We start from the raw sequence: 27,791 nt of genomic DNA on the forward strand, positions 1-27,791 counted from the left end.
GAAGACAAACAGATGGGTACAAAGTGGACTGCTTAGATTAAAGGGACTTGCGAGAAGAGTTCTGTAAGACAGGTAAAGTCATATGTTGGCATAGCAATGAGCTGAAAGATTCTAGAAATGAGAAAAAATATTCATAATTGAAAGCACCAAAATGTGTCTGGAATGGTTAATGTTAGTGAGATTAGGTTGTGACTCTTTCCTGGATATTGCTTGTCTGAGGATCACTAAATGGAAGAGGGGTGACAGAGATTGGACACAGCAAGCTTTATTATCATGACTGACATCCCCACCATCTCCTGGGACCCTCGGATCCACCATGACTCCAATAAGCCTTTGCCATCCTGATCCTGAAAGGCATCCTAACTAGACCAGGCAAGAAAGTGAACTGTTGACATCACCCCCTCCGCTGGCTTTGGCCAAATCCTGAACACTTGGGATATAAGGATTGAGTTCTTGTTCTCCCCAATGCCTCCCATTTAGTGACCTCCAGATAAATGATGTCCAGAAACACCCCGTCTTATTTCTCCTCTTTCCACTCTTTCTTCTTTTGTATTCCATGTAAAAAGAATGTGGTTGAGCCACCCAAGACAAGCCCACCTTTACAACACTATTGTAAGCCTGTGACCAAAGAGGAAGCTAAAGCAACACTCTGGTACAAGTTTACTAGGTCTCAGAATGGCTGATAAGACCATGTGCTGAATGTCAATGTTTCTCCAGCAGCAAGGTTGCGAATAAGAGGCAGCACCAAGGATAGAAGCTGCATTTACTCTCTTTGCTATTCTTCTTTTCGCCCTTTTTGTGTGTTTCTTTGGTTTTGTCTTTTTTTTTTAAAAAAAAAAAAGGAGGATCAGCATCAGCAACAACTGTTCTAGATGAGCTCCAGATCATCTCAAGTAATATTTTCACTTTACCCCCAAAATAACGGAGTATCTTTGATACCATCTAAAAAAGCCTGTCAAACAGCAAGTTTCCCCCTACAAAAGATGTTATACAACAAAAAGGAAAAGGGAATAAGGAATGCCATTAAATTGAAAGTCTTACTTAATATTTTACATTTCACATGTTTAAAACTGTTTTTCTTCTTTTTCTGCATCTTTAATAAAGAATTTAAAAAATAACGGTGATTGTTATGATGGAAATAAGATGGCATAATTTGACACAAAACCCTAGACCACACTTAACTGTTTAGAGTTGTAACAGTGAACAACAACTTCATTAACATCTCCCTAGACAACCTTCAACCTCCCTTATCAACACAACAGATACCCCATGCCCCCAGATTTTAAAACAACCCCCCCAAAAAACCCCACCACTAACCTAAGGACTCCACTTCAGGATTTACAATGTGCTTAGTACATGGTGGAAGTTTAAGACAGGACTTTATGAGAGTAGTTAATATTCTGTAGATACCCAGGACACATGTGCAATAGAGATGAGGTTTACATTGGTATTGATTCTTAGTCCTTTTATTTATGAAGCCTTTGGTAACCTGAAACAATATACAAAATGCCAGTTTTCTATTTTAAGAAATCACAGTTCAATACATAGATGTGTAAGTTTTAAAATTTCATACCCAAGGACTATTTAAAATGTGAACTTCATAAGAGATATTCCAGGGATCTCATAACCATTGTCATGGAGCATTCATGTTTTCAAAAATAATTAAAGCCACAGTTCTTGGATATATCTTGACAAGGTCATCTGAAGATTATTCCCTGAGCTGCACTGTCTCAAAGAAAGAAATAGCAGTGTGAATTGTAATTACTCAAAGCACTGCTGAATAAAGCTACAGTAAATTCCTTCACAGTTGAACTGAACTGTTTAACACATGGAAACTCTAATTGACAATTCTGTATCAAAGTGTAAATTTGTCAAGGAAGGATACACAAGAAGTTTTTTTAAACATCTCAGTGAGTGCTGTTGTGATTTGGATCTATTACTTCTGAATATTGCATGAAGCTGACAAGCACTTGTCATTTAAAGACAACATGGAGGCATTTAGTTTTCCATTTAGACATAATAACACATTATGCAAATAAGCTTGCCAAGGAAAGCTGGAGGCTTACATGAAATAAACTGTCAAACACCAGTTGCTAATAAATGAACATTTCTGTATAGATTGCCTTAATTTGGGGAGTTGAAACATAAATGTGGTAGATAGAATATCTTACTTTTGTAAGCTGTATAGAAGTTCAATGCAGAATTACATGTAGTGAAATTTTAAACACAAAATTAGACACTCCTTGCCAGTGATGAAGTTTGTCTTTTCTGGAAATAAGTTGAAATTTTAATAAGTCTGTAAAACACTTCAAATACATGACAACCTGAATCAAACAAAAAAAGCATTTTGAGTTCATGTCATATGAATAAGAAAATCAGGAAAATCACTGGTTCATCCGTAGTGCTCACATAGGACCCAGTTTAGCCAACCCTCGATGAAGCCAACCTCTTCACTTTAAGTGATCTCTCATTCCTTTATGAACTACCAGCACATCTTTTTTGTGTGTATGTGCCAGCCAATAAGGCAGGATCCTTTCCATTTTGTTATTTTTTTAAATTTGTCAGTGTTTTCAGTGCTAATGGAACTAGCAGGATCAGGCACTATGCCTGGCCATGCGCTATGAAAGCCAATAGGAGTTTTTTCCAGTGAATGCAACAGAAGCAGGACTCATAGTTCACATTAGTGTAGATTATGTAAACTGTCCCACTGTTTTTACCAGTGCATCTTGAGTCTAACCTGCAACATCCCTGATACTTCAGTCTTGGGTCTTTCTTGAGCAGAGGACTGCCAGTCATGCCTAACTGCATGGCATTTCTCTGATATGTGGATATCATATTTCTACGATAAATGGAGACTAGGATGAAACTATCAAATTTATTTTTATTTATGACATAAGCAGAATTCAAGAACTCAGATCTCCAGCACCTGGACCTCAATTCTTGGTAATGGAGACGTCAGATAAAATTATTTAAAATAAACACCACGGAACAAATAGTTCAGGAAATTTGTAATGGGATCAGAGTCTTTCAGATCCAAATAAAATTGTATGTATCCAGCCCACTTCAGCAGTGAACGAATGAATGTTTAAAGAAATTAATCAAAGATAGATTACCTCTTTAAAATCCTTGCAAGCTCACCTAACAAATGTATTTTATCAATATGGTAAAAAAAAAATCAAATACCTACCTATAGAAGTGTGGCTGGCAAGAACAAGAGAATTATGATACGGTAGGAATGACTTACTTCCCATAAGCCAGATTGTGTAATATTAAAGTGAAGTAACTACATTCATATTCTTATTGGTTAGTAAAAGTTCCCAAAGCTGAATATTTCTCTAATGTGATGTCAAAACACTGAGGGATTAACTTACTTGTGTATTCTATAATTTAAGAAGAATACAGATGGTTCCTGGATTCAGAGAACATTCTATGTAGTTAAACCTGTGTTTTGGGGTGTAGTGGTATCTCATTGCTGCTATTAGTTTTATTCTCAAGCAGAAGTTGCTAAAAAAACAGGTCTTAACTAAAAACAGGCAGTTGTGATCAGGCTCTATTCATGCAGGGCAAAAGCTTATTGAAGGATATTGAATTTCAGCTCATTCATTACAAAAATAGCCTACTTACTAAACATTTAATCTTGTTTTTGAAGGCAAATTCAATTTAACAGACAGTTTTGGTACTAAATTTAGAACTTCTCTCCTTGTTTCTATTTTTAATAATGAGAATAAAATAGAATTGTTTCTATGTTGTCACCTTCTTCAACCTTTAGGAAACTACACTCTAAACTAATACTGTGTCAGAAATCAATCAAATTAATCAAATCTTAATTAGTTTAATCAAATAGCATTTCCACTTTAGGGAAGAAGGATTAGAGTTTAATCTACTAAAATGGTTCCAGACTTCTATATTTGAGTAACTGTTTGGGATGTGACCAATTTTTTTGGGTGCTTTTTAAATTAAATAGTTCAAGGATATTTTCCTCTTTTTTGGAAACTGAACTGAAGGATTTGATTTTCCACTGGTCATTTAAAAAGGAATTCATTAAATTTTGCTTTACGAACTAATGTGCATGTGGTTTAAGGTATGGTACAGGGGACACTTTATCAAGTAAATGGCATAGAATCATAGAATCATAGAATATCAGGGTTGGAAGGGACCCCAGAAGGTCATCTAGTCCAACCCCCTGCTCAAAGCAGGACCAAGTCCCAGTTAAATCATCCCAGCCAGGGCTTTGTCAAGCCTGACCTTAAAAACCTCTAAGGAAGGAGATTCTACCACCTCCCTAGGTAACGCATTCCAGTGTTTCACCACCCTCTTAGTGAAAAAGTTTTTCCTAATATCCAATCTAAACCTCCCCCATTGCAACTTGAGACCATTACTCCTCGTTCTGTCATCTGCTACCATTGAGAACAGTCTAGAGCCATCCTCTTTGAAACCCCCTTTCAGGTAGTTGAAAGCAGCTATCAAATCCCCCCTCATTCTTCTCTTCTGCAGACTAAACAATCCCAGCTCCCTCAGCCTCTCCTCATAAGTCATGTGCTCTAGACCCCTAATCATTTTCGTTGCCCTTCGTTGTACTCTTTCCAATTTATCCACATCCTTCCTGTAGTGTGGGGCCCAAAACTGGACACAGTACTCCAGATGAGGCCTCACCAGTGTCGAATAGAGGGGAACGATCACGTCCCTCGATCTGCTCGCTATGCCCCTACTTATACATCCCAAAATGCCATTGGCCTTCTTGGCAACAAGGGCACACTGCTGACTCATATCCAGCTTCTCGTCCACTGTCACCCCTAGGTCCTTTTCCGCAGAACTGCTGCCGAGCCATTCGGTCCCTAGTCTGTAGCGGTGCATTGGATTCTTCCATTCTAAGTGCAGGACCCTGCATTTATCCTTATTGAACCTCATTAGATTTCTTTTGGCCCAATCCTCCAATTTGTCTAGGTCCTTCTGTATCCTATCTCTCCCCTCCAGCGTATCTACCACTCCTCCCAGTTTAGTATCATCCGCAAATTTGCTGAGAGTGCAATCCACACCATCCTCCAGGTCATTTATGAAGATATTGAACAAAACGGGCCCCAGGACCGACCCCTGGGGCACTCCACTTGACACCGGCTGCCAACTAGACATGGAGCCATTGATCACTACCCGTTGAGCCCGACAATCTAGCCAGCTTTCTACCCACCTTATAGTGCATTCATCCAGCCCATACTTCCTTAACTTGCTGACAAGAATGCTGTGGGAGACCGTGTCAAAAGCTTTGCTAAAGTCAAGAAACAATACATCCACTGCTTTCCCTTCATCCACAGAACCAGTAATCTCATCATAAAAGGCGATTAGATTAGTCAGGCATGACCTTCCCTTGGTGAATCCATGCTGACTGTTCCTGATCACTTTCCTCTCCTCTAAGTGCTTCAGGATTGATTCTTTGAGGACCTGCTCCCTGATTTTTCCAGGGACTGAGGTGAGGCTGACCGGCCTGTAGTTCCCAGGATCCTCCTTCTTCCCTTTTTTTAAAGATGGGCACTACATTAGCCTTTTTTCCAGTCATCCGGGACTTCCCCCGTTCGCCACGAGTTTTCAAAGATAATGGCCAAGGGCTCTGCAATCACAGCCGCCAATTCCTTCAGCACTCTCGGATGCAATTCGTCCGGCCCCATGGACTTGTGCACGTCCAGCTTTTCTAAATAGTCCCTAACCACCTCTATCTCTACAGAGGGCTGGCCATCTCTTCCCCGTTTTGTGTTGCCCAGCACAGCAGTCTGGGAGCTGACCTTGTTAGTGAAAACAGAGGCAAAAAAAGCATTGAGTACATTAGCTTTTTCCACATCCTCTGTCACTAGCTTGCCTCCCTCATTCAGTAAGGGGCCCACACTTTCCTTGGCTTTCTTCTTGTTGCCAACATACCTGAAGAAACCCTTCTTGTTACTCTTGACATCTCTTGCTAGCTGCAGCTCCAGGTGCGATTTGGCCCTCCTGATATCTTTCCTACATTGCCGAGCAATATTTTTATACTCTTCCCTGGTCATATGTCCAACCTTCCACTTCTTGTAAGCTTCTTTTTTATGTTTAAGATCCGCTAGGATTTCACCATTAAGCCAAGCTGGTCGCCTGCCATATTTACTATTCTTTCGACTCATCGGGATGGTTTGTCCCTGTAACCTCAACAGGGATTCCTTGAAATACAGCCAGCTCTCCTGGACTCCCTTCCCTTTCATGTTAGTCCCCCAGGGGATCCTGGCCATCTGTTCCCTGAGGGAGTCAAAGTCTGCTTTCCTGAAGTCCAGGGTCCGTATCCTGCTGCTTACCTTTCTTCCCTGCGTCAGGATCCTGAACTCAACCAACTCATGGTCACTGCCTCCCAGATTCCCATCCACTTTTGCTTCCCCCACTAATTCTACCCGGTTTGTGAGCAGCAGGTCAAGAAAAGCGCTCCCCCTAGTTGGCTCCCCTAGCACTTGCACCAGGAAATTGTCCCCTACGCTTTCCAAAAACTTCCTGGATTGTCTATGCACCGCTGTATTGCTCTCCCAGCAGATATCAGGAAAATTAAAGTCACCCATGAGAATCAGGGCATGGCCTCCTCTAGTTCAGGTAGGGTGGTTTGGAGAGGCCAATGGCTTGCTAGTTACTTTAAGATGATATCACATGATAAAGTTGATGCTCAAAGTGATCCAACCAATTTTTAATCACTAAGAAGTTTGAGGATTACAGTGTACTCCCTGCTGAATGATTGATGAGGATGTTCACTTTGATTTGAAACCAAGCAGGCTACGCATTTTAGAATCCCATTGCAAAGGAATCTTGATACACTTTAAGACAGTCACCATCTTCAGTTATTCTATTTAAACAACTTTGTCAATTATTCACATTCATTCACTCCCAAACTGGGAAGGATTTAAATAAACTGCCAACTATTTGCAGTAGGAACTCATTACACAACAGGAATAGGACATTTTTGTTTTATCCACTGTATTGTTTGTGGTCCCACATACATGAAGGACACCATTAACACTCAAAGGCATTTGAAAATATATTTCCTTTTGGGGACTTTGATGGCTATCAAATAAGCAGGGAATCTGTGCTGCTTCATAGCTTTGAAGGAAAGTGCCATCAAATTGAGTCAATGAAAATACACCCATTTGTATAATATTCCCACCACTTTTGGTACAAAGCAAAAAATTGTCTCCGAGTTTTCATTTAGCTACTTTAGCTGTTTCTCATTTATTCTGAGATAACAGTCCACTCCAAACTAAATAATCTTCTGATCAGAAAAAGATGATTATTTCTCTTTCCAAAAGACAATCTTTTCTTTGAAGCCAGAGCTGAGACAAGCTGATCACTTTTCGAGCAGACTAAGTTTTCCTCGGCTAGACTCTTTGGTCAAATAAATGAAAAGAAAAAAAACCCTGTTGGTTCCTGCTCACGGAACGTGGCATTTATTTTCTGTGGTGGTTAAAGTCTATAATTTTGCAGACAACTCCCTTCAGGTTTTGCCAGAGTAAATATAACATTTGAACACTAGAGGAGAAACATCAGGAAAGTTGTCTTTCTGATACTTGCAGGGTTGTTACTTCTGTGAAATATTGAGGGATTATTAAAATGGAAATGTAGTAAATGGAAAGCATAAAGATACTGATATCAGAAGCTGAAAGCACAGTAAGGATCACCATGAACTTTGATATTGAAGTTGTAGAAACAATTTTTCCTAAAAGGAGATAAATATGGGCTTGATTCTGAAAGTTGCTGTGGTTCTGATCCAGCAGAGTATTTAAGCACATGCTTAAACACCAGTAGTCCTACTGAAGTCACTGAAGTTTTGCTGGGCCAGAGACAGAGGGTTCAGCACATTTTATGAGTTAGCTTTAACTTAATTTTTCTTACCTTTGACTGATTTAGTGCACATTAGCTCTCCAGATTCATGTATCTCGGTTTTCTTTTCATCCAAAGTTTATATTTTTTAAGAGTTTATTGATATTCCCAAAAGGCCTAACCACAACCACATTGTGAAGTCAATGGAAAGGTTCTATAGGTTCAGGATCAGGGCCCAAGTTGCCACTTGAGAAAAAAATAATCATTCAAATTCCTCACTAATAAAATAGTTGCAAGTTTAGAAATCACAAAATTTGTATTTATACAAAATGCTTCCTAAATTTCAAAGCTTTCCATTTCTTTTGGAATGCTCCAGATAAACTTTTTTAACCGTCATATTGGCCAGCCCTCTGATGAATATCTGGCTAGAAATGTAAACAAATGGCCAAATGCAAGCATGAACCTTTCAGTCAGCCTTGTGAATCCCAGTATTTATTAAGCCAAGATGTTGCTTAATGTGTTTATGTATAGGCTACATACTGTGTACGTGGTAATAGTAGCATCACCAGTCTGAACACAAGGAGGAAAATATTTAGATCAAGAGTCATGTAAGAGGCCCCTACATAACACTGATGTAGTTGTGGGGAGGAGAGCAAATCTTCCCAATGTACATTACACTGTTCATTTCACTCATGTGACAGCTGATTTTAAACAACTACAAGCAGCCTCACTAACCATAATCCTCATCATTGTGTAAATACTGAAGAACTGCTATAGGCATATATGTAGAGCAGTGCTGACATTACCAACTCTTTGATCAATTAACAGAAAGAGACTATCCTAATGGAATAGCTAAAGCCTGTTTTTATGTTCTTAGCACAGTTAAACAAAAAACCTGTTCTTGAATTTAGGAATTAGTGTGATAAAAATACAACTACTGGTTTTCTCAACTTGCGATGCGACAAGAGCAGCCTTGGTAGAATTTTATTAGGTTATTATTTCACTGCTCTACTCCTGATACAGCCAATCCTCTTGGCAGGGTTTATATTAATAAATAATTATCTGTGACATGAGGGAAGAGATGCATAAAAGACATATAAATGTTCTTTTATCACAGGCAGCATTTCAATAAACAAACACCTAGAATGCTGTTGAAATAACCCCTTAAAACACTGTAGAAAGGCACAACTGAATTGCACATAAAAAGAGGATCAGTTGACTTCTAGATTTTACTCTCTCTCCGTTTAGGACATATCTTTATAACAAAGATTTAAAAGAGGATACATCTTCTACAAGTGCCATTCAGCAATTTTACTTTTTTTGTGATATAGAATGCATAATAATGTGTTACTCTTTTACATTTAACATTTAGAAAACAGAGTGAAAAAAAAAGTTAGCAATTCTCACAGTCTAAACAATAAACAAAATGCCTCCAGGATTCATTTTAATGAGAAATGCCAGTTTTGCACAGCAGAAATCTTGGGATGGGCAATACACACAAGCAGATTAATTATAATTTAGGAGATAAGAAATGTGTGAATTTTATAACAGCTCTTGTAAAAAATAAATATACTGTTAATCACTGACAGTTTTATGTCCTCAAAGGTACTATTAACCTATAAATATATGTCACATACATTTAGGAGTTTAAAATGCTGGATTTTATTTATTTATATTTGAAGGCTGCTAGTGTTTTTCCCCTTGTAACTAATAGGTTATTTTTAGTGTGGAGTTAGCACAGGGTTTCCAGAACAGAATGCATCAAACATGCAGCATAATTACCTATTAGTCCTGTGCACACTTGAAGAATATAGATTTATAATCATCGACATTCTAGCTAAGCTACGACTCCAACTTGTGCTGGAATAGTCATTTAGACTTTTATAGATCATCAATTAAGGGGTTTTTCCAAATACCTCTACTGGATTTCTGGAAGCTGTTTGCAAGTTAAAGCTTCTTCTCCACCCCAAAGTGGAATCTCTCTGCTAGAGAATTCACTTCTCAACTTCCTCCAGCAAATCCAGTTGGCAGCTGATTGCACTACCAACATCAGACTACCGATAGCCTTCAAAGTGTAGGTGATAGACTAGAATTTTAATAACCTAAGGAATTGATTTACAACCTATTTAGCATATATGATAGTTAATGTATAAATTCTGATTGCAATTCAGAGACGGACTGCATTGTTTTACAAGCTAAATATATTAATCCCAATTCTTCTATGATGGGTAATAGGAGATTTACCAAATTGCTGAATGGGTGGATTTGTCTGTGACCAATACCTGTTGTGAATACAAATTATATCAATGATTTTCTAAGAAATCTTGTTATGGAAAACCCCTAGATACAGGTTCATAATATCTGGATAATTATACCAGCATAATTCCATTATTTGGAACTACCACCCAGAGTAAAAGTAACGTCATGAAATCCATTTAACTTGCAGCATTTCTCCCATTTGTTCCAACTAAACTTAACTACTAATTTTCCCTGATGATGTAGCCATTCCATAATGACCTTCGGAGGATTCAGAGTCACCACTGATGTAGATTCAGACTGAAGTTGAAAGACCTCTTTGAATAAGATTGAGGGTTTAAAACTCTATGCTTTTAGGGATTTTGACATGAAATCAGAACTTGTAAAGCAAAAGTATTTTTCCATTCACCAGCAGAAAAGGTAGAAATTTGAACTTTTCCCCAATGGGGTCAAATCTGGCAAATCTTGCTCATCCATTATCTGTGGGAGATTAGTATAGGTTAGTAAAACATGCAAGATTTAAGTGTGCAAGAGTCCTTTGAATTAGATCCATTCAGTTAGCTGTGACAAAGGAAAGAATCCGTTTTTCCTGGATTCATAGATACTAAGGTCAGAAGGAACCATTCTGATCATCTAGTCCGACCTTCTGCACAGCGCAGGCCACAGAATCTCACCCGCTCACTCCTACAAAAAACCTCACCTATGTCTGAGCTATTGAAGTCCTTAAATCATGGTTTAAAGACTTCAAGGAGCAGAGAAGCCTCCCTCAAGTCACCCATGCCCCATGCTACAGAGGAAGGCGAAAAGCCTCCAGGGCCTCTCCAATCTGCCCTGGAGGAAAATTCCTTCCCGACCCCAAATATGGCAATCAGCTAAACCCTGAGCATATGGGCAAGATTCACCAGCCAGATACTACAGAAAATTCTTTCCTGGGTAACTCAGATCCCATCCATCTAATATCCCATCTCAGGGGATTAGTCCTATTTACCCTGAATATTTAAAGATCAATTACTTACCAAAATCCCATTATCCCATCATACCATCTCCTCCATAAACTTATCGAGCAGAATCTTAAAACCAGATAGATCTTTTGCCCCCACTGCTTTCCTTGGAAGGCTATTCCAAAACTTCACTCCTCTGATGGTTAAAAACCTTCATCTAATTTCAAGTCTAAACTTCCTGGTGGCCAGTTTATATCCATTTGTTCTTGTGTCCACATTGGTGCTGAGTTGAAATAATTCCTCTCCTTCTCCTGTATTTATCCCTCTGATATATTTATAGAGAGCAATCATATCTCCCCTCAACCTTCTTTTAGTTAGGCTAAACAAGCCAAGCTCCTTAAGTCTCCTTTCATAAGACAAGTTTCAGAGTAGCAGCCGTGTTAGTCTGTATTCGCAAAAAGAAAAGCAGTACTTGTGGCACCTTAGAGACTAACAAATTTATTAGAGCATAAGCTTTCGTGAGCTACAGCTCACTTCGTCGGATGTATCCGATGAAGTGAGCTGTAGCTCACGAAAGCTTATGCTCTAATAAATTTGTTAGTCTCTAAGGTGCCACAAGTACTGCTTTTCTTTTTGTTTCATAAGACAAGTTTTCCATTCCTCGGATCATCCTAGTAGCCCTTCTCTGTACCTGCTCCAGTTTGAATTCATCCTTTTTAAACATGGGAGACCAGAACTGCACACGGTATTCTGGGTGAGGTCTCACCAGTGCCTTGTATAATGGTACTAAAACTTCCTTATCCCTATTGGAAATGCCTCTCCTGATGCATCCCAAAACCACATTAGCTTTTTTCACAGCCATATCACATTGGCAGCTCATAGTCATCCTATGATCAACCAGTACTCCAAGGTCCTTCTCCTCTTCCGTTACTTCTAATTGATGCGTCCCCAACTTATAACTAAAATTCTTGTTATTAATCCCTAAATGCATAACCTTACACTTCTCACTATTAAATTTCATCCTATTACTATTACTCCAGTTTAGAAAGGTCATCCAGATCCTCCTGTATAATATCCCGATCCTTCTCTGAATTGGCAATATCTCCCAGCGTTGTATCATCTGCAAACTTTATTAGCACACTCCCACTTTTTGTGCCAAGGTCAGTAATAAAAAGATTAAATAAGATTGGTCCCAAAACCGATCCCTGAGGAACTCCACTGGTAACCTCCCTCCAACCTGACAGTTCGCCTTTCAGTAGGACCCGTTGCAGTCTCCCCTTTAACCAATTCCTTATCCACCTTTTGATGTTCATATTGATCCCCATCTTCTCCAATTTAACTAATAATTCCCCATGTGGCACGGTATCAAATGCCTTACTGAAATCTAGGTAAATTAGATCCACTGCGTTTCCTTTATCTAAAAGTTCTGTTACTTTTTCAAAAAAGGAGATTAGGTTGGTTTGGCACAATCTACCTTTTGTAAAACCATGTTGTATTTTGTCCCATTTACTTCAATGTCCTTAACTAATTTCTCCTTCAAAATTTTTTCCAGGACCTTGCATACTACAGATGTCAAACTAACTGGCCTGTAGTTACCCGGATCACTTTTTTTTCCTTTCTTAAAAATAGGAACTATATTAGCAATTCTCCAATCATTCGGTACTACTCCTGAGTTTACAGATTCATTAAAAATTCTTGCTAATGGGCTTGCAATTTCAGGTGCCAATTCCTTTAATATTCTTGGATGAAGATTATCTGGGCCCCCCCAATTTAGTCCCATTAAGCTGTTTCAGTTTCGCTTCTACCTCATATATGGTAATATCTGCCTCCATATCCTCATTTCCATTTGTCATGCTACCATTATCCCCAAGATCCTCTTTAGCCTTATTAAAGACTGAGGCAAAGTATGTTCTGCTACTTAGCACCAGTACACACAGTAGTTAGAGCTGATCAAACTACTTATTGCAAATTTAGCACTCCCCGCTCTCCCCATTTGTAGGCTGATCTCAGTTCCTGCAAATATATTTGTTAGTATCCAAATAACTCATGCAAACACATTTAGATTGAGTTGACTTCAACTGTTACTTTTGTGCTTGTGATTGGTCACATGGTATTGTTCCTGGTCTCTGATTATTATTCTCCTACTTAGAAAATTTAATCTAAAAACACCAAGTAATGCAATTTATTCATCCAAAAATTCACATTAAATTTACTTATGTTAAAATTTGTAAAATCTTTAGGAGTCATTAGCATTTTAACAAATTGCTGGCAACTGTCTTCTTGCTACTGGCAAATCATATTATCCCCAAAATAATGGTGAACCACACTCAGTACCATTGTTCATGAAAATATTCACAAATCACTTGTTGTGTTATTCAACCAAGTTTAATAGTTATAATTCAAAATATCTAACTAGATCTCAGGCACATAACATATTTTATCCCCAGTAAAAATGTTGTGTATCTTCAGAAAAAAAGGGGAACATATTTTGTGGCTTGAGTCCATCTTTCCTGTGAAGACTGTCCCCCCTCGCGTTGGTTATGTTTTGGTTTTGCCAGTCCAAAAGCAGATTTGGACATTTCAGATTCAGATCTCATTTTCTACAAATCTTTCAATTTCAGGAACTTTGGGTTCTGGTTTTAGCTAACTTCTTTTTCAATTAAAACAAAGTATGAACTGAAAGGGTGGTTTTGGTCTTGCAAAAAATCTAGTCAGCATGGGTTTTGTCTTGCAAGACCAAAACCAGGAGCAATTCAGATCCATGTCCTACTTATGTGCAGTCTGATTGACTGAGCCACCTGATTGGCTGCAGAAGTTACCAGAACGATACTTAAGCTCAGTAGCAGCAGCAGTCTAGAGGGTGCTCAATGTACTCCTTACCCCCCCCCCGGCCCCGGCCCCGGCCCCAGCCCCATCCCCATCCTGACCCTCTGGGTCAGAACAGACTCACAGCATTGACTTCCAACTCTTTGCTGTTGCTATAAAATCCCATTGTTGTGTGGTAGAATTAGAACATCAAACAAAAGCAATCAACCAGTCATTAATAGAGTACCCCTGATTTTAGTTCAATGGTAGCCTCCAAAAGATGCAATTTGCATACAAAAACAACAATTCCAATTATCAGAGAGATTGGATCGTCTTGTGGCTAATGCCCTAGACTATGACTCTCATCAGTTCAATTCCTAGGCCTGGCACAGTCTTCCTGTTAGATATTAATTACTTCTAGATAGATATTTGAACAGTCCTATGTGCAGTCTAATACAAAAAGTAATTGGTGAATAGTTTCATGAAACACCAAAGTTCGGTTCACCATTATTTTGTGATCATTTGCTATTTGCAAGTATTAGGACAGCCACTAATGGGTTTTGAGCTAGTCACTTCCTCTCTCTGTACTTCAGTTCTTCATCCATAACATTTTTCTACACTTTGTCCATCTTGTTTATTTAAGCTGTAAAATCTTCAGGACAGGTATAAGATTTTCAATAGCACCTAAGTGACTTAGCACCAGTGGAATTCATAGCCCTGTATTAGGCACACAGGCTCCTCGTGCATTGAATCCCTAAAAGAGGGGTTCAGAGAAGCCAACAAGGTCAGCAGGGAGCTGTCTAAGGTAGCCAAGAGGAAATACTGAGGAGAGGACTGAGTCCTCTGAGGTAATTAGGCACCTCATTTTGGGATGAAGGGAGGTGCTTCCCTGCACTCCAGATTCTCAACTGTGAATCCTCTTCTGGAATTTGGTCTGTCTGGCTAAGATGCAGAGAGACCGAGACAGAACAGACAGACTTCATTATAGTCAATAATCCAGGGGTTAGGACACTTGCCTGGGATGTGGAAGCAGGGACTTGAACCTGATCCTCCAAACAGGAGAGATTGAGAGACTCCCCCACCCAGAATACTCTAAGCCTCTGCTTCAAATCTGGGTGTCCCACATCCCAGGTGAGTGCTCTAACCACTGGGCTATTGGGGAGCTTGGGACACCCACCCATCTCCTCAACAAAAGGTTCCCAACCTGCTTGGCCCAGTTGCATTTTGAGCAGGGTAGGCATGTTCAGAGCATGCCTACTGGATCAGGCCCCTCAGGCGAGATAGGTAAAGAATGCCAAGTTTATGAATCCCTAGAGTACCAAACAGCTCATTAGCTGAGAGGTGGCATCAGAACATAGGCAGCTTTTTCACTGTTGGGTATGCACAATGTAGGTGCATAGGGAATTGAGGCACCCGTAGGGTTAGGTGGCAGCTGAGCAGTGATGTGAATGGTCAGTGGAGCCTTAATGTTGGACTTCAGCACATAAGAGAAAGTTACTCACACTGTTCAGCAACTCTGTGCAGTAACTTTGAGTTTGTCCCCATACATGCCCCACTTTAGGTGAATATGCATCCCTGCCCCTGCAACTGGAGAATTTCAGTAGCAGTGCCTGGTTGGGCTGCACATGCATTATCCCCATCTCATGCCACCTCCAATGGTTACCTAGAGCTGAGTGACCAGCCTCCCAGTTCCTTTTCCATCAGAGTCTCTAGCAGGAAACTCTGAAGTAGAGGGAACGAGGGTGGGTAGTGGAGCACTCAGAGGGACAACCATCTCAAAGAGCCTCTGTTACTGCACAGGGTGAGTAACTTATCTTCAAGGAGTGTTCCTATAGGTGCTCCAGTGCCCTTCATTGGAAGGAAGGGGTTTCAGAGTTGCATTTGTGATGGATAAGACAGTAATTCTAAGCACAGCATCTGATGTCAAAGTCCCGCTCTATTTTTTGGTGCTCTAAATATATGCACTGACACACAGGTTGCTGCTTTACAGATGTCCATGATGGGTACATTCTTGAGGTAAGCTATTGATATAGAAAATGATCTGGTGGCATGTGCAGGGGCCCAAGTGGGGATTATAGTTGGTGGTAGTGCAAAGGTAGATGCATCCAGGAGATCCATTTCAACAGCCTTTGCTTGGATATGGCGGCTCCTTTATTTCTTTCTATGATAGAAAGATCTAACTTTGATGACTTTCTGAAGAATTTAGTCCTTTCAGTGTAAAATGCTAGTGCCCTTCTGACATCCAGGGTGTGGAACATCATTTCTTGTTTCTTCCCATGAGATTTTGTGAAGAACGATGGGAGACAGAATGAGGAAACTATTTTAGGTAAAATTTTGTATGTGGCCTTAGAGTTAGCTTGTTTTTGAAGTATATTTCTTATGGGGGTGTGCCATGACAGCCCCAAGTTCTCCGACTCATCACATAGATGTGATGGTGACAAAGAAGCCACCTTCATTGAGAGGTGGAGAAGAGAACACATCACCAAGAGTTCAAATGGGGTACAGTAAGGCATCGAAGCATTAGATTAATCACAAAATACAAGCCCCCATGGAACCTTAAAGGTTACAAACACCTTTGAGGAATTATTTAGTGGTAATGTGACTGAAGACTGAGAACTCGTCAACATTGATGGAAAACCATGATTGCCACATATCAAATGACTCTGGATTTTTCAGTCCTTATCTTTTGTATGACCATGGATAGGAAAGGGCTTGGGGGAAAAACGTCTACAGTATAGGTGCATCCCATTTGATGAGAAAGTATCATCCAGAGATTGGGGTCTCAAGCCTGCTCTTCAGCAAAAGTGTAGGCACTTGGCATTCTGGGTTGTAGCAAAGAAGTCTATAGTTGGAGAACCCCAGCATTCAAATGTCCTCTGTAATAACTTGGTGTTTATTTTCCATTTATGGTCCTGAGAGACTTTTCTGCTCAATGCGTCCACAGTGGTGTTTTGGCATCCTGTTTGGTAGGAGGCAGAGATGTTGTGATAGATGCACCAGTTCCACAATCTCATTGCTTCTGTGCATAGGGAGTGCGATTGTACCCCTTCTTGTTGGTTTCATATAAAACACACAAGCATTGTTGTCCATCAACACTTTTATGGTTTTGTTCCTGATCATGGGCAGGAAATGTGAGCGTGCCTTGCTTACTGCTCATAGTTCCAGTAGTTTTAGATTCTGAGGGGGACAACCTGCCTTGTGTGGTTGTGCAAGTATGCTCCCCAACCTATTAAAGAAACATCCATTGTAAGTATCATTGATGGACGAGGTCTGTGTGAAGAGAACTGCTCCACAAACATCGTGTGGTCGAGTCCATGGTTTAGAGGTTTTTTTTAATTTGGATTGTCATCATAAGGCACTTGTTTATATTGTGTGTGATGGGTTTGATCACAGAGATCTCCTTGGGACTGTCACCTGACCTGCTGAAACTACCTCTGAGCCCATTTTCCATGCCCAGCTTGGGACTCCAGAACCCTGTCTTGTTGAGTCAGACATGCAAGCCTGCTGCAACAAAGACCTAGGGTCTGAACCATGCCCCCAAAGCTTTAACCAAAAACCACTCAGCAGGTATTCCCATCTCCAGCTCCCAGCTCCCCATGGGATCCAAACCCCAAATAAATCCATTTTACTCTGTATAAAGCTTATACAAGGTAAACTCAAAAATTGTCCTCCCTCTATAACATTGACAGAGAGATATGCACAGCTCTTTGCTCCCCCAGGTATTAATCACTTACTCTGGTTTAATTAATAAACAAAAGTGATTTTATTAAGTATAAAAAGTAGGATTTAAGTGGTTTTAAGTAACGACAGACAGAACAAAGTAAGTTACCAAGCAAAAACAAAACAAAACAAGCAAGTCTAAGCCTAATACATTTAAGAAACTGAATACAGGTAAACCTCACCCTCAGAGATGTTCCAATAAGCTTCTTTCACAGACTAAGATTCCTCCTCAGTCCCAGCTCAAGTGGCAACTAGGGCATCTCTCATGACTGGCAACCCCCTTTGTTCTGTTCCACCCCTCTTTTATAGCTTTGGCACAAGGCGGGAATCTTGCGTCTCTCTGGATCCCCACCCCTCCTTCTAAATGGAAAAGCACCAGGTTTAAGATGGATTCCAGTACCAGGTGACTGGGTCACATGTCCTGTGAGACCCAAGCCTCCATTCTTTCTGGCCTGACTCACAGAAACACAGGAAGGCTTATAAGTAAACAGAGCCATTTACAACCAATTGTTCTGGTCAACGGGAGCCATCAAGATTCTAAACCACCATTAATGGCCCACACTTTGCATAATTACAATAGGACATCAGAGTAATACTTCATATTTCTAGCTTCAGATACAAGAATGATACATTCATACAAATAGGATGAACACACTCAGTAGATTATAAACTTTGTAATGATACCTTACAAGAGACCTTTCGCATAAAGCATATTCCATTATATTCACACAGACATATTTTCATAAAACATGTAGAGTGCAACGTCACACCATGTCTGTGCAGATTGTAAAACTGTCTTTAGCCAGCCTTGAAGGCAATGCACGTGTAGCCTGGTATACTTCACCACAAATGTCATTGCTGACATATGGCCTAATAGTTGAAGGCAGGTCCTGGCTGATGTCTTTGGGCTGGTTTGTGTTGAAGTGATCAGATTGAATAGAGTGACTGTGTGAATCTGTGTGGTGGTAGAGAGGCTGTGGCCTCCTGAGCATCAAGGTAAGTCCCAATGAATTCTAGTCTCTGTACTGGTATAAGCATTGATTTTTGCTTTTTTATTTGTAGACCTCATTGTGTGAAGAGAGCTATTGTCTTTTGGGTAGCTTCTAAGGCATATTCTCAAGTAGAGGCTTGGAGTAAGCAGTCATCCTGGTCACCGCTATTACAACCCCTTTTCTGCGGAGGTGAGCCACCACCACTGCAAGAACTTTGGAGAACACCCGGGGAGCCATAGACAGTCCGAAAGGGACTACTGTGTATTGGTTGTCCCAGAACAAATATGAGAAACCTTCTGTGTGAAGGGTATATTGTAATGTGAAAATAGGCATCCTGGAGATCAAGGCATCCAAGAGATCAAAAACCAGTCCCCTTATTCTAGTGCTGGGATTATTGTTGCTAGCATGACCATCCTGAACTGTTTGGTCTTCATAAATTTACTGGACATCCTTAGCTTGAGAATGGTCCTCCATCCTGGTTTTTTTTCCCTGGGTTAAGAAATAATGGGAATAGGAGCCCTGGAGTCTTTTAGGGTGTGAAGTGACTCAGTCTTAGCTGTGACCAGTTTCATTCACTCAAATGAGACATCCTCTGTGGTGGATTGTACCTCTTTGGGGAAACCAGAGAGGTAGAGCCAGGAAGCTTGCCACATGACTATGGCTGTGACGATGGATTGCGCTGCTGTGTCTGCCGAATTGAGAGAGGCTTGTAAGGCTGTTCAAGCTAGACAGTGGATTTCTCAGATGACTGCTTTAAATTGCTCTTTTTTTGTCCTCAGACAGATAATCAATACATTCAGACATCTCTGAATAATTGGAATGGTTGTATTTGGCCATCCATGTCACAGAGTGGTGATTCTGAATTGTAGGGTTGCTGATGAGTAGGCCTTATGCCCAAAGAGATCTAATTGCTTCCAGTCCCTATCATGTGGGGTGGATCTGGAGTTATGTTGTCTGTCCCATTCATTCATGGCCTCTACCACCAGAGTTTGGTGTGGGGTGTGAAAAGAAAAATTCCATTCCCTTGGAGGGCATGTAATATTTTTGTCCACTCTTTTACAAGTGGGTGGAATTGTTGCTGGGCTCTGCTGATGGTCTTGGCCAGGTCCATGAGCACCTCAGATATAGAGAGAACAATACTGGATGAAGCTGACGTGTGCAGAATGTCCAACAACTTGTGTTGAGAGACTGCAGATTCTTCCAGTGGTATTTCTAATGGGTCTGCAATCCACTTAAACAGCTCTTGGAATTATTTAAAATCATCACGCATCAAGGGTGGTGGGGACAGGATGCCTTTGTCTGGGGAGAGGAGGAAAAAATTGGTAGCTGGGGTGACCTCCTGACCAGAAGTCTCCTCCAGTCCTCCAAGTGCCTCATCCGGGGATTCAGAGTCCAGGTATTGAAGGTGATGGAGAATGTCTCACTCTTTCCCTGTGGGTACTGGGAGGCTTAGAATAGCGGTGACAGTATGCCATCCATGGATCCAAGTAGGGCCACTGTGGCCGATGAAATTACAGTGGTTGTCAGTACTGAAGATTGCACGGTGTGCAACAGAGGCAGAAGGTGGCATCACAGACTGCTGCACTGCATGTTTGAGATGCTCCGGCAGTGCTGAAAAAAAGATGGTAAGTTTCCGAGCCTGCCTGCTTAGGATCTTTGTCACGGTACCAGAGGATCCCACCTCTTCAGAAGTGGTCTGCCGTGGTGCGGTCGGTACTGATAGCATCTGGGTCAGGGATCATCTCTTTTTAGCAAATTCTTGAGAAGAAGTCCTAGCCCATTTTTTTGCCACCTCTTTTAGCGGTGTACTCTTTTCTCTGAGAGGGTCGTGGTGAATGTCTGTCAGATGCTGCTGCTGGAAAGCAGTGCACAGAAGGGGTCCGTGATCCCAGATTAGACACTGGGCAGAGACTTCTCCACCAAGAGGAGTTTTAGTTAATGATTTTTCTGGTGCACAAATCTTAAGATTATGGCAGTGGGAGCACTATTGCAAAACGTGCGTTTCACTGAGACAGTGGACACACTGCAAGTGTGTCAGAGACTGGGACTGACTCCTGGAAAGTTAGGCAGCATTTAAAATCTGGGGATCCAGGCATGCCCCTTCGAATAATGTTTCTTCCATGAGGGAGGGTATCTACACTATGCTAAAGGGTATAAGATACTTAATCTAAGGAAAAAAAATGTTTTTTAAAAAAATAAATGGGGAAGAGAAAGGTAGCTAACTACTAAATCCAATACTTAAGATAAAGGCAAAACTTGGAGGCACTGCCCATTGCTCAGTCTCAAGCCATGGGGGGGAGGGGAGTTAAGTCACACAGCGCTATGTAACCACCAGAGGTGGTGCAAGATGGGGACAGCGTGTGTGACCCTACCAGGCATTGCTACTGAAATTCTCCAATCGCAGGCACAGGTATGCAGATTCATCTAAAGTGGAGCACCCCAGAGACACTTCTTGAAGAAGAACAAGGCAGTTAGGCTCCTAAATTCCTCTTAGAATCTGGTGCCTCAAAGTCACTTTTGAAAATTTTACTCAGGTACCATCGCTTACAATGTGTTCTTATACCTCAGAAAACGGGGCCTGACCTCAGCAGGAACTTCGAGGGGCTAATAATAAATAAATCTACCTTGCAGTTTGAGAGCACCTGTCTTTCAGATCACTCACAAAATTACTGTGAAAAAACTGCAGGAAGTAATTAATGGAAGTTTCTGAAAATTCAGCCTAAGAAGTATATTTTACCAAAAAGACCCCAGGATAAGCATTGCAAACTGGAGTCTTTCCATTGACTTCAGTGGGCTTTGGATCAGGCCTTCAATAAACTAAACTTCTGCTGAGAGTGGTCATCGTGCACCCACAATCCCTACCTCAATGGAGTAGGTAGACTAGATTCGGTTTTTGCAATATTGCAAGCTAACTAAGTGTTTTCAAATCCCTCAACTGATACTGTTTCCCCATGTCTAGAAACTGACATCTTTGTTATGTTTATTATCCATAGGCTCACTTTTAGCATCCTGCCTGCCCTATGGACATAGCCAGTCATAGTATTCATAATTACTGCATATTTTTATAGAACAACTGAACCTTTTAGTTTCAGTGTAAAATTTACAAAGCTCAAGGACAGTGTAGAATTGAATGTGTCATGTAATGGGCTCAAAATCAAGGAAAATAAAGATGTATGTAATTCCAACTGGGGAGGGAGAATAAAAGAGTTTCAGCAATGAAATCGAATGTTTGGTGGTTTTAGTTTGGCCCCTAGTGGATAGTGATTCTCATCGTCACATTGAATTGGTAGGCTTTGCTTAAGCAAAAGTCCATGCTGAATAACCCTGGAGACTAAATTACCTCTCAGCTTTGGAGATGGAGTTTGCTTCAAGCTAGAATTGAGAGGAATTTGTGGTATACTGACAAAAGCTGTAGAACATTTGCCCATTCACAAGGATTGCCAATAAATACAGACCATATTCAGAAAATAAATCTTTTTATCTTAACCTACAAAATATTCATTTCTTAATGGAAAGGCTAATAATGTGTTGTCCTTTGTTTTTAAAAGGCAAGTCATTTACTTCACTAAGAGATCCTTTAATAAGAAAACAGGTGCTTGTATTGTGCGATAGTAATGTATTGCTCATGATGAGAAAGCTTCCAGAAATACATTTGGCGTAACAGTTTCTGTAGCATCAACGTGAAGCCTGTCATCTTTCACCCCAATGAAAATGATGCAGTTTGCTTGCGATTATAGACTCCTATCGATTTCTAGTTTTCACCAGACATGGTCAAGTCCCTTGGGCTCTAGGCACTTGTAAATTCTTATCAGTCTTGCAGTGAAGAAACAATGTGGTAATATAATTGGCACAGTGTAGCAAGACGACTCTCCTGTTCTACTTTCAATTTAGTCCTTTACTGCAATATCTTGGCAGTAGATTTCTTTTTAGTATTAATGGCCTCATATAAAGGTTCTTGATGACCAGGCTAAACTTTTCAAAAGAAGTATGTGTGTTGGGCTTTTTAAACTTAATATCCATGCTCCAGAAATGAATCCTATATTCGGAGTACATCATATTATATAGTATCACTTTTTACTAGAGAAGTTGAGTTAGGTTTTATGTATTTGTGTTTTGTTGCACAGCCCCGGTTTGTAGTGCAGCTTCTATTGAAGCCATTTAACACCAGTAAACATGCTTACAGGATGGTTTCCCCATTTGAGTATTAAAGTGCAACACCAATTATCCCAAGCTTTTGAAATAGAATTTATAAAGCCTATTTCAAAAGCATAGTGATGTAACTCGTGATCTCTCTCTCTTTGAGATGCAATGTACATCAGTACTGCTGCTATTTAGACCAGCTACTTTAGTGCAGAATATATTCTGATCCTGTTCCTCTGATTTTGTCTGTAATATCTGTGCCCAAACCCCAAATTTTAAACTGACAACATAGACCACGAAACTTAATATGTGCTGAAATGTAATTCATGATAAAGATCAAAGCAATTATGCAAAGTTTGGGAGAAATCAAAGCAGATGCATTTCTATTTACCGCTGGAAAGTGCATAGCGTTCGTTGCTTATTTCAAGACTTTATTGGGACAAAAGGCAGCATAATTACATAATGCTTATTTTACATGATTGAAGCAAAGCCAGTGCTTTTTGTATCCCTGCAGGACAATGCTGTTTGGTATTGTGATGAAACTTCTGTAAAAATGAGAGCATTATCTATTCTAGCATCTGCACAGGGATATATCCCATTTATCTAAAGATAGAGTACTTGCAGACATTCCACCCTAATTTAAACACAGCAGCATCGTGGAGGGGCAATTATTTAAGACAAAAATTACTAAACTTTCATGCCCTGCATTTGAGTACAACCTAAATGGATTATATTCATTCAACTTATCTGATACATTACTTTTATTATGAGTGAAATCTGTCTTGACCAACCACACAAAGGCTGTTGTGTTATTTAATTAAGGCAGGTGGAGCAGAATTGTACTCAGTACTGGTTCCAGTCTGCAAAGTGCCAAACAACCTCCTGCAAAGCATTGAGTGCCCTCATATACCATTTAGGCACTTAAATAAGGGCTAAGTGGCTGGCTGCTGAGCATGTTTGATTGTGAGCTTCTCAAAGCAGGGACTGTGCATAAGCGTTTGGAAAGCATCTAGCACATTGTGGGCATTACCAAAAACAAACAAACAACAATGTGCCTAAATGGTGGCAGAGCTCTTTTGAAAATCTGGCCCCAACTGTAGGTGCCATGGTCTTGGAAATCGGGCCCTCGCAGTGGAGCACATTATGAGATGAACAAAGTCGGAGATGAGCCACTTGAGAAATATGAAGATTATAAGTAAGAGATGGAAGAATCAGGAAGATGAGCCAAAACACTGTTACAAGGGTTCAGTGGAGGAATTACAGGGCCAGGGACTAAGTTGTATCCACATTCAAATAGCCCCTTTTATCCTTTTGAAAGATTAGGCTGCTAATAACTGTATGAAGTGCTGTTGCTAATATCCCAATATCAGCACTAAGAGAAAAATCAGAATAATAAAGAAAAGAAAAGAAAAAAAAAGTACTTTTCAATGTCTAAGGGCCCAATCCAAACCCTGGAAGAGAATAGGGTTTGGATCAGGATTTAAAGAAATAGGATTTTATTTATAATAGTGAAGTGAATCAGGATTTGAATGCTAATTCTGTCCATTGGAGTCAGGAAAAAATTCTAATCTTGTCCATGTGTAATTATAATGTTTTTAACACAATCATAAAATATCTTAAAAGTGAAAGATTAGATTACAGATATTATCTCAGTGTCAAGACTCAAATCCTCATCCTGACATCTTCAGCCAACAGCAGTAAGCAAATCTCAGATTCAGTAAGATGGCAGTATATTGAAAACAGTAAGCTTTCACTTTAAGTGCTCAGGGAGTTTTCCTGGTCCCTGCAGAACCCCTTAGCCTGCAAGGAAGAAGCATGCAATCAGGGTCTAGTAGCAAAAAGAAAAGGAGTACTTGTGGCACCTTAGAGACTAACAAATTTATTAGAGCATAAGCTTTCGTGAGCTACAGCTCACTTCACCAAATGCATCCGATGAAGTGAGCTGTAGCTCACGAAAGCTTATGCTCTAATAAATTTGTTAGTCTCTAAGGTGCCACAAGTACTCCTTTTCTTTTTGCGAATGCAGACTAACGCTGCTGCTACTCTGAAACCTGTCATTATGCAAGGTCTAGTAGCAGTCAGTCTGCTTACAGACAGCCTAGAATGACGTGGGGTGAATTATGCATCTCTCTCTTAGGGAGCAGCCTTCCTTGCGTCTCTCTGATTTTTGGTTCCTGTGTGCTATCATTCTGAATTCTACAAATAAAAATAATGTTATATTACAAAATACTCTTTCTGGAAGGTTATATTTTTATCTAACTTCTCCATGTGAATGCCAGGAACATAACAAATGGCACCAATAGGTAGTGAAAACAGCAAGAGGCATAATATTAAACCTTGAGGTATATGCACATTATGATGGTGAAAATGGAATGAATAATTCCTCCTCACAAAGCACCAAAAAGGAACCTATAGAAATGTAAGTGCAGAATAACTAACTTGTGGAACCTTGGAAGCCTAACAAAAATAACGAATTGTAATCAATTGTACTGACTGATCTAATAAAAAGCACCTTCAGTTTCACTCTAAATGACCAATTTCCAACTTTAAAACTATTTCATTTGAATTATCACGTTGAAATCCCAGAAGAGAATCTTCTTAAATCTTGCACTGAAAGCACAGCAAAGTCAGAACAACACGCTCAAGTTGTTTGAATACAAATGTATTTTCAAAGATGTTAAGCCTAATGTAAGAACTGGAGCCCGTCTGAATTTCCCGATTATTACAACCCCAGGATCATCACAGGAGAAATTGTCAATGTCTGTCACTCTTATAAAAATGATAACAAATGCAGCAATTATAACAAGCAAAAATACTGAGGTGTCAAAGACCTTGAGAATTGTGGCTAAAAGCTTGAATCAGGAAAAAAAAATACTCAGTCAAAACTAAAAAATAGCTTAACAAGGTAAAACATATTGGAAGCTAACCAGTTCAGCTGCCAGCCTAGACTTCCCCTAATGAAGCCTAGAATAATGAAAACATTTCCAAAATTCCAATAGTAGTTCAAGACACCGTTCTGATTAATAATCACTAAATTCAAGCTAGTGATTGTCATAGAAGGTGGTTATACATTGTGGAAATGAAAGTTGTCCTGAAATCAGATAATGAACTGAATTGTGATCTTAACTAGTATAAACGTAGCCAAAGAACTAATAAGATCTAGATTTCACCTGGAGTATTGCCAGGGAGACTACTGAAAAAAATCAAAACCCTCAATAAAATAATAATAAAAAACCCCACAAAGATTAAGTAACCAATCAATATGTAAATTTAAATTGCCCCTGCATAGTCTCTATCCCAGATTCCCTAGCTACAGCCCTTATTAGCCTCTCTCCCTTATTTCCTAAATGCTTCATCTCTTGAACATAAGTAGTTTCAGCAGTGGGAGTCCCAGTTTGATAGGCATGATAGGGTGTGTCAGAGTGGGCCTTGGGCCCAGTCTGAAGCTTATTCAAATCAATAGGCTCTGGGGAACCACAGGAGAGTTCTCATACAAAAATCCCCCTCCCTTGCAGCAAAGGAACAAGCTTTCCACTTTTCAGATAACTTTGCCCACAATTCTTTCCCACTCTCTGCTGCCTTCAACCATATCATAGTCTAGGCAGTATTTCTTAGTGGATAGAGCCCTGGACTGAGCATCAGAAGACCTGGATTCTATTCCAGACTCTGCCACTTGTCTCCTGGGTGACCATGGAGAAGTCACTCCCCTGCTCTGTGCCTCAGTTTCCCCATCTGTAAAATGCAGATAGTGATAGTGATCTCCTTTGCAAAGCACAGAGATCTACTGATGAAAAGCACTATACAAGACCTAAGTATTATTAACAGTGGGCACGAAATGAGCAGGGAGAGGGGCAGTTTTGCCTGACAATTGAAGCTTGTCACTCCATTATGAAAGCAGCTTGTTAAGGTGGTTGTCCTACTATGGTTCACTAGAGGGGAGCCCTAGTCTTTCAGATCCTCACTCCTGAATTTTTCACACCCAAGGAAGGTTGGGGGAAGGTAGGCATAGGCACGGGTGGGCATAGAGCCAGTTAGAAAAAATGGCTGGCAACTTATGGATTTGTTTGAACATGTAGCGAGGGTGTGTCCCTATGGATGAAGTCAGAATATCAAAGTATGTGATCAAAACTACATTTTTATAATGTATGGCAGAGCTCCGACCTTGTCCCTATGGGTCCCACACTTCCAGGTGGTTTATGCTAGCCTCAAAGGCTCACTGTGACTCTCCACATAGCCCTTCTCTCTCTAATGGTACAGTTTACTGAGCCCTTTTCATCATAAGCCAGCAAGAAGGTTGGCGAGAGAACTCCCACAGTCTCTGTTGTCCCTACGGGCTTATTCAAGAACAGTTTAGCCTCCTGTCCTGACCCTCCCAGGAGGTGTTTCTGTAGTGGTGGGTTTGGGGGGGGGAACCATGGCCCGCCCTCTACTCTGGGTTCTGGCCCAGGGACCCTAATGGCAGCAGGTGTTGGCAGCCAACCTTTCACTGCCAGAGTTGCTACATTTCCCTGGGCCACTTCCCCACAGCTCCCCTGCTTTTCTCTCTTAATGCCTTCTTCACCCTTACTTCAGGGCTCCCTTTCCAGTGATTTGAGGGTGTCTTCATTACCCAGTCCTTCAGCTGCACTTCCTCTCCTCTGGCTCTCTATGGCCTGACTATAGTGAGCCCTTTTATAGTATCAGAGGGGCCTTAATTAGAGTCAGGTGTTCACATTAGCTTAACAGCCTCACCTGACTCTTTGCAGATTATTTAGAGTCAGGTGTTCTCCTTAGCCTGAGCAGTACCTGCTCTGGTCAGTCAGGGAACAGAAAACTGCTTATCCAGTGGCTAGTATATCTGCCTTCTACTACTCTGCTGTACCCAAGTGGCCTGAGTCTATCACAAATAGCAATGCAATCCGGAAAGGGACTCAAAAACGAAATTAAATGTGCATTTGAAGGGGTAACATGACATGATCATCCCCTTTGGTAGACTATGTTATGTGCTTATACATATCCTAAGAGAGCCTAATTGTGCAACTAGATCAATTATCTCAAAATGTCCACTTTGAGTTTTGAAAGGTTTGAAACTTTGAAAGGTTACCATTGTGAGGTGTCATGCCAGTGACCTGACCTCCCCGACATT

General features: G+C 40.4%; 1 long non-coding RNA gene across 1 annotated transcript; it reads right to left on the reverse strand.

Annotated features, from left to right (window-relative positions):
* Window positions 1-1,442: 1,442 nt before the first annotated feature.
* On the reverse strand, window positions 1,443-27,293 carry LOC122455454. Its single transcript, XR_006273668.1, has 3 exons — window positions 27,234-27,293; window positions 2,738-2,839; window positions 1,443-1,729 (listed from the first exon to the last, which is right to left on the reverse strand). It is a non-coding gene; the product is annotated as an uncharacterized LOC122455454 (long non-coding RNA).
* Between the last annotated feature and the right edge of the window lie 498 nt (window positions 27,294-27,791).

This window comes from Dermochelys coriacea, chromosome 8, assembly GCF_009764565.3.
Source record: "Dermochelys coriacea isolate rDerCor1 chromosome 8, rDerCor1.pri.v4, whole genome shotgun sequence".
NCBI lineage: Eukaryota > Metazoa > Chordata > Testudines > Dermochelyidae > Dermochelys > Dermochelys coriacea.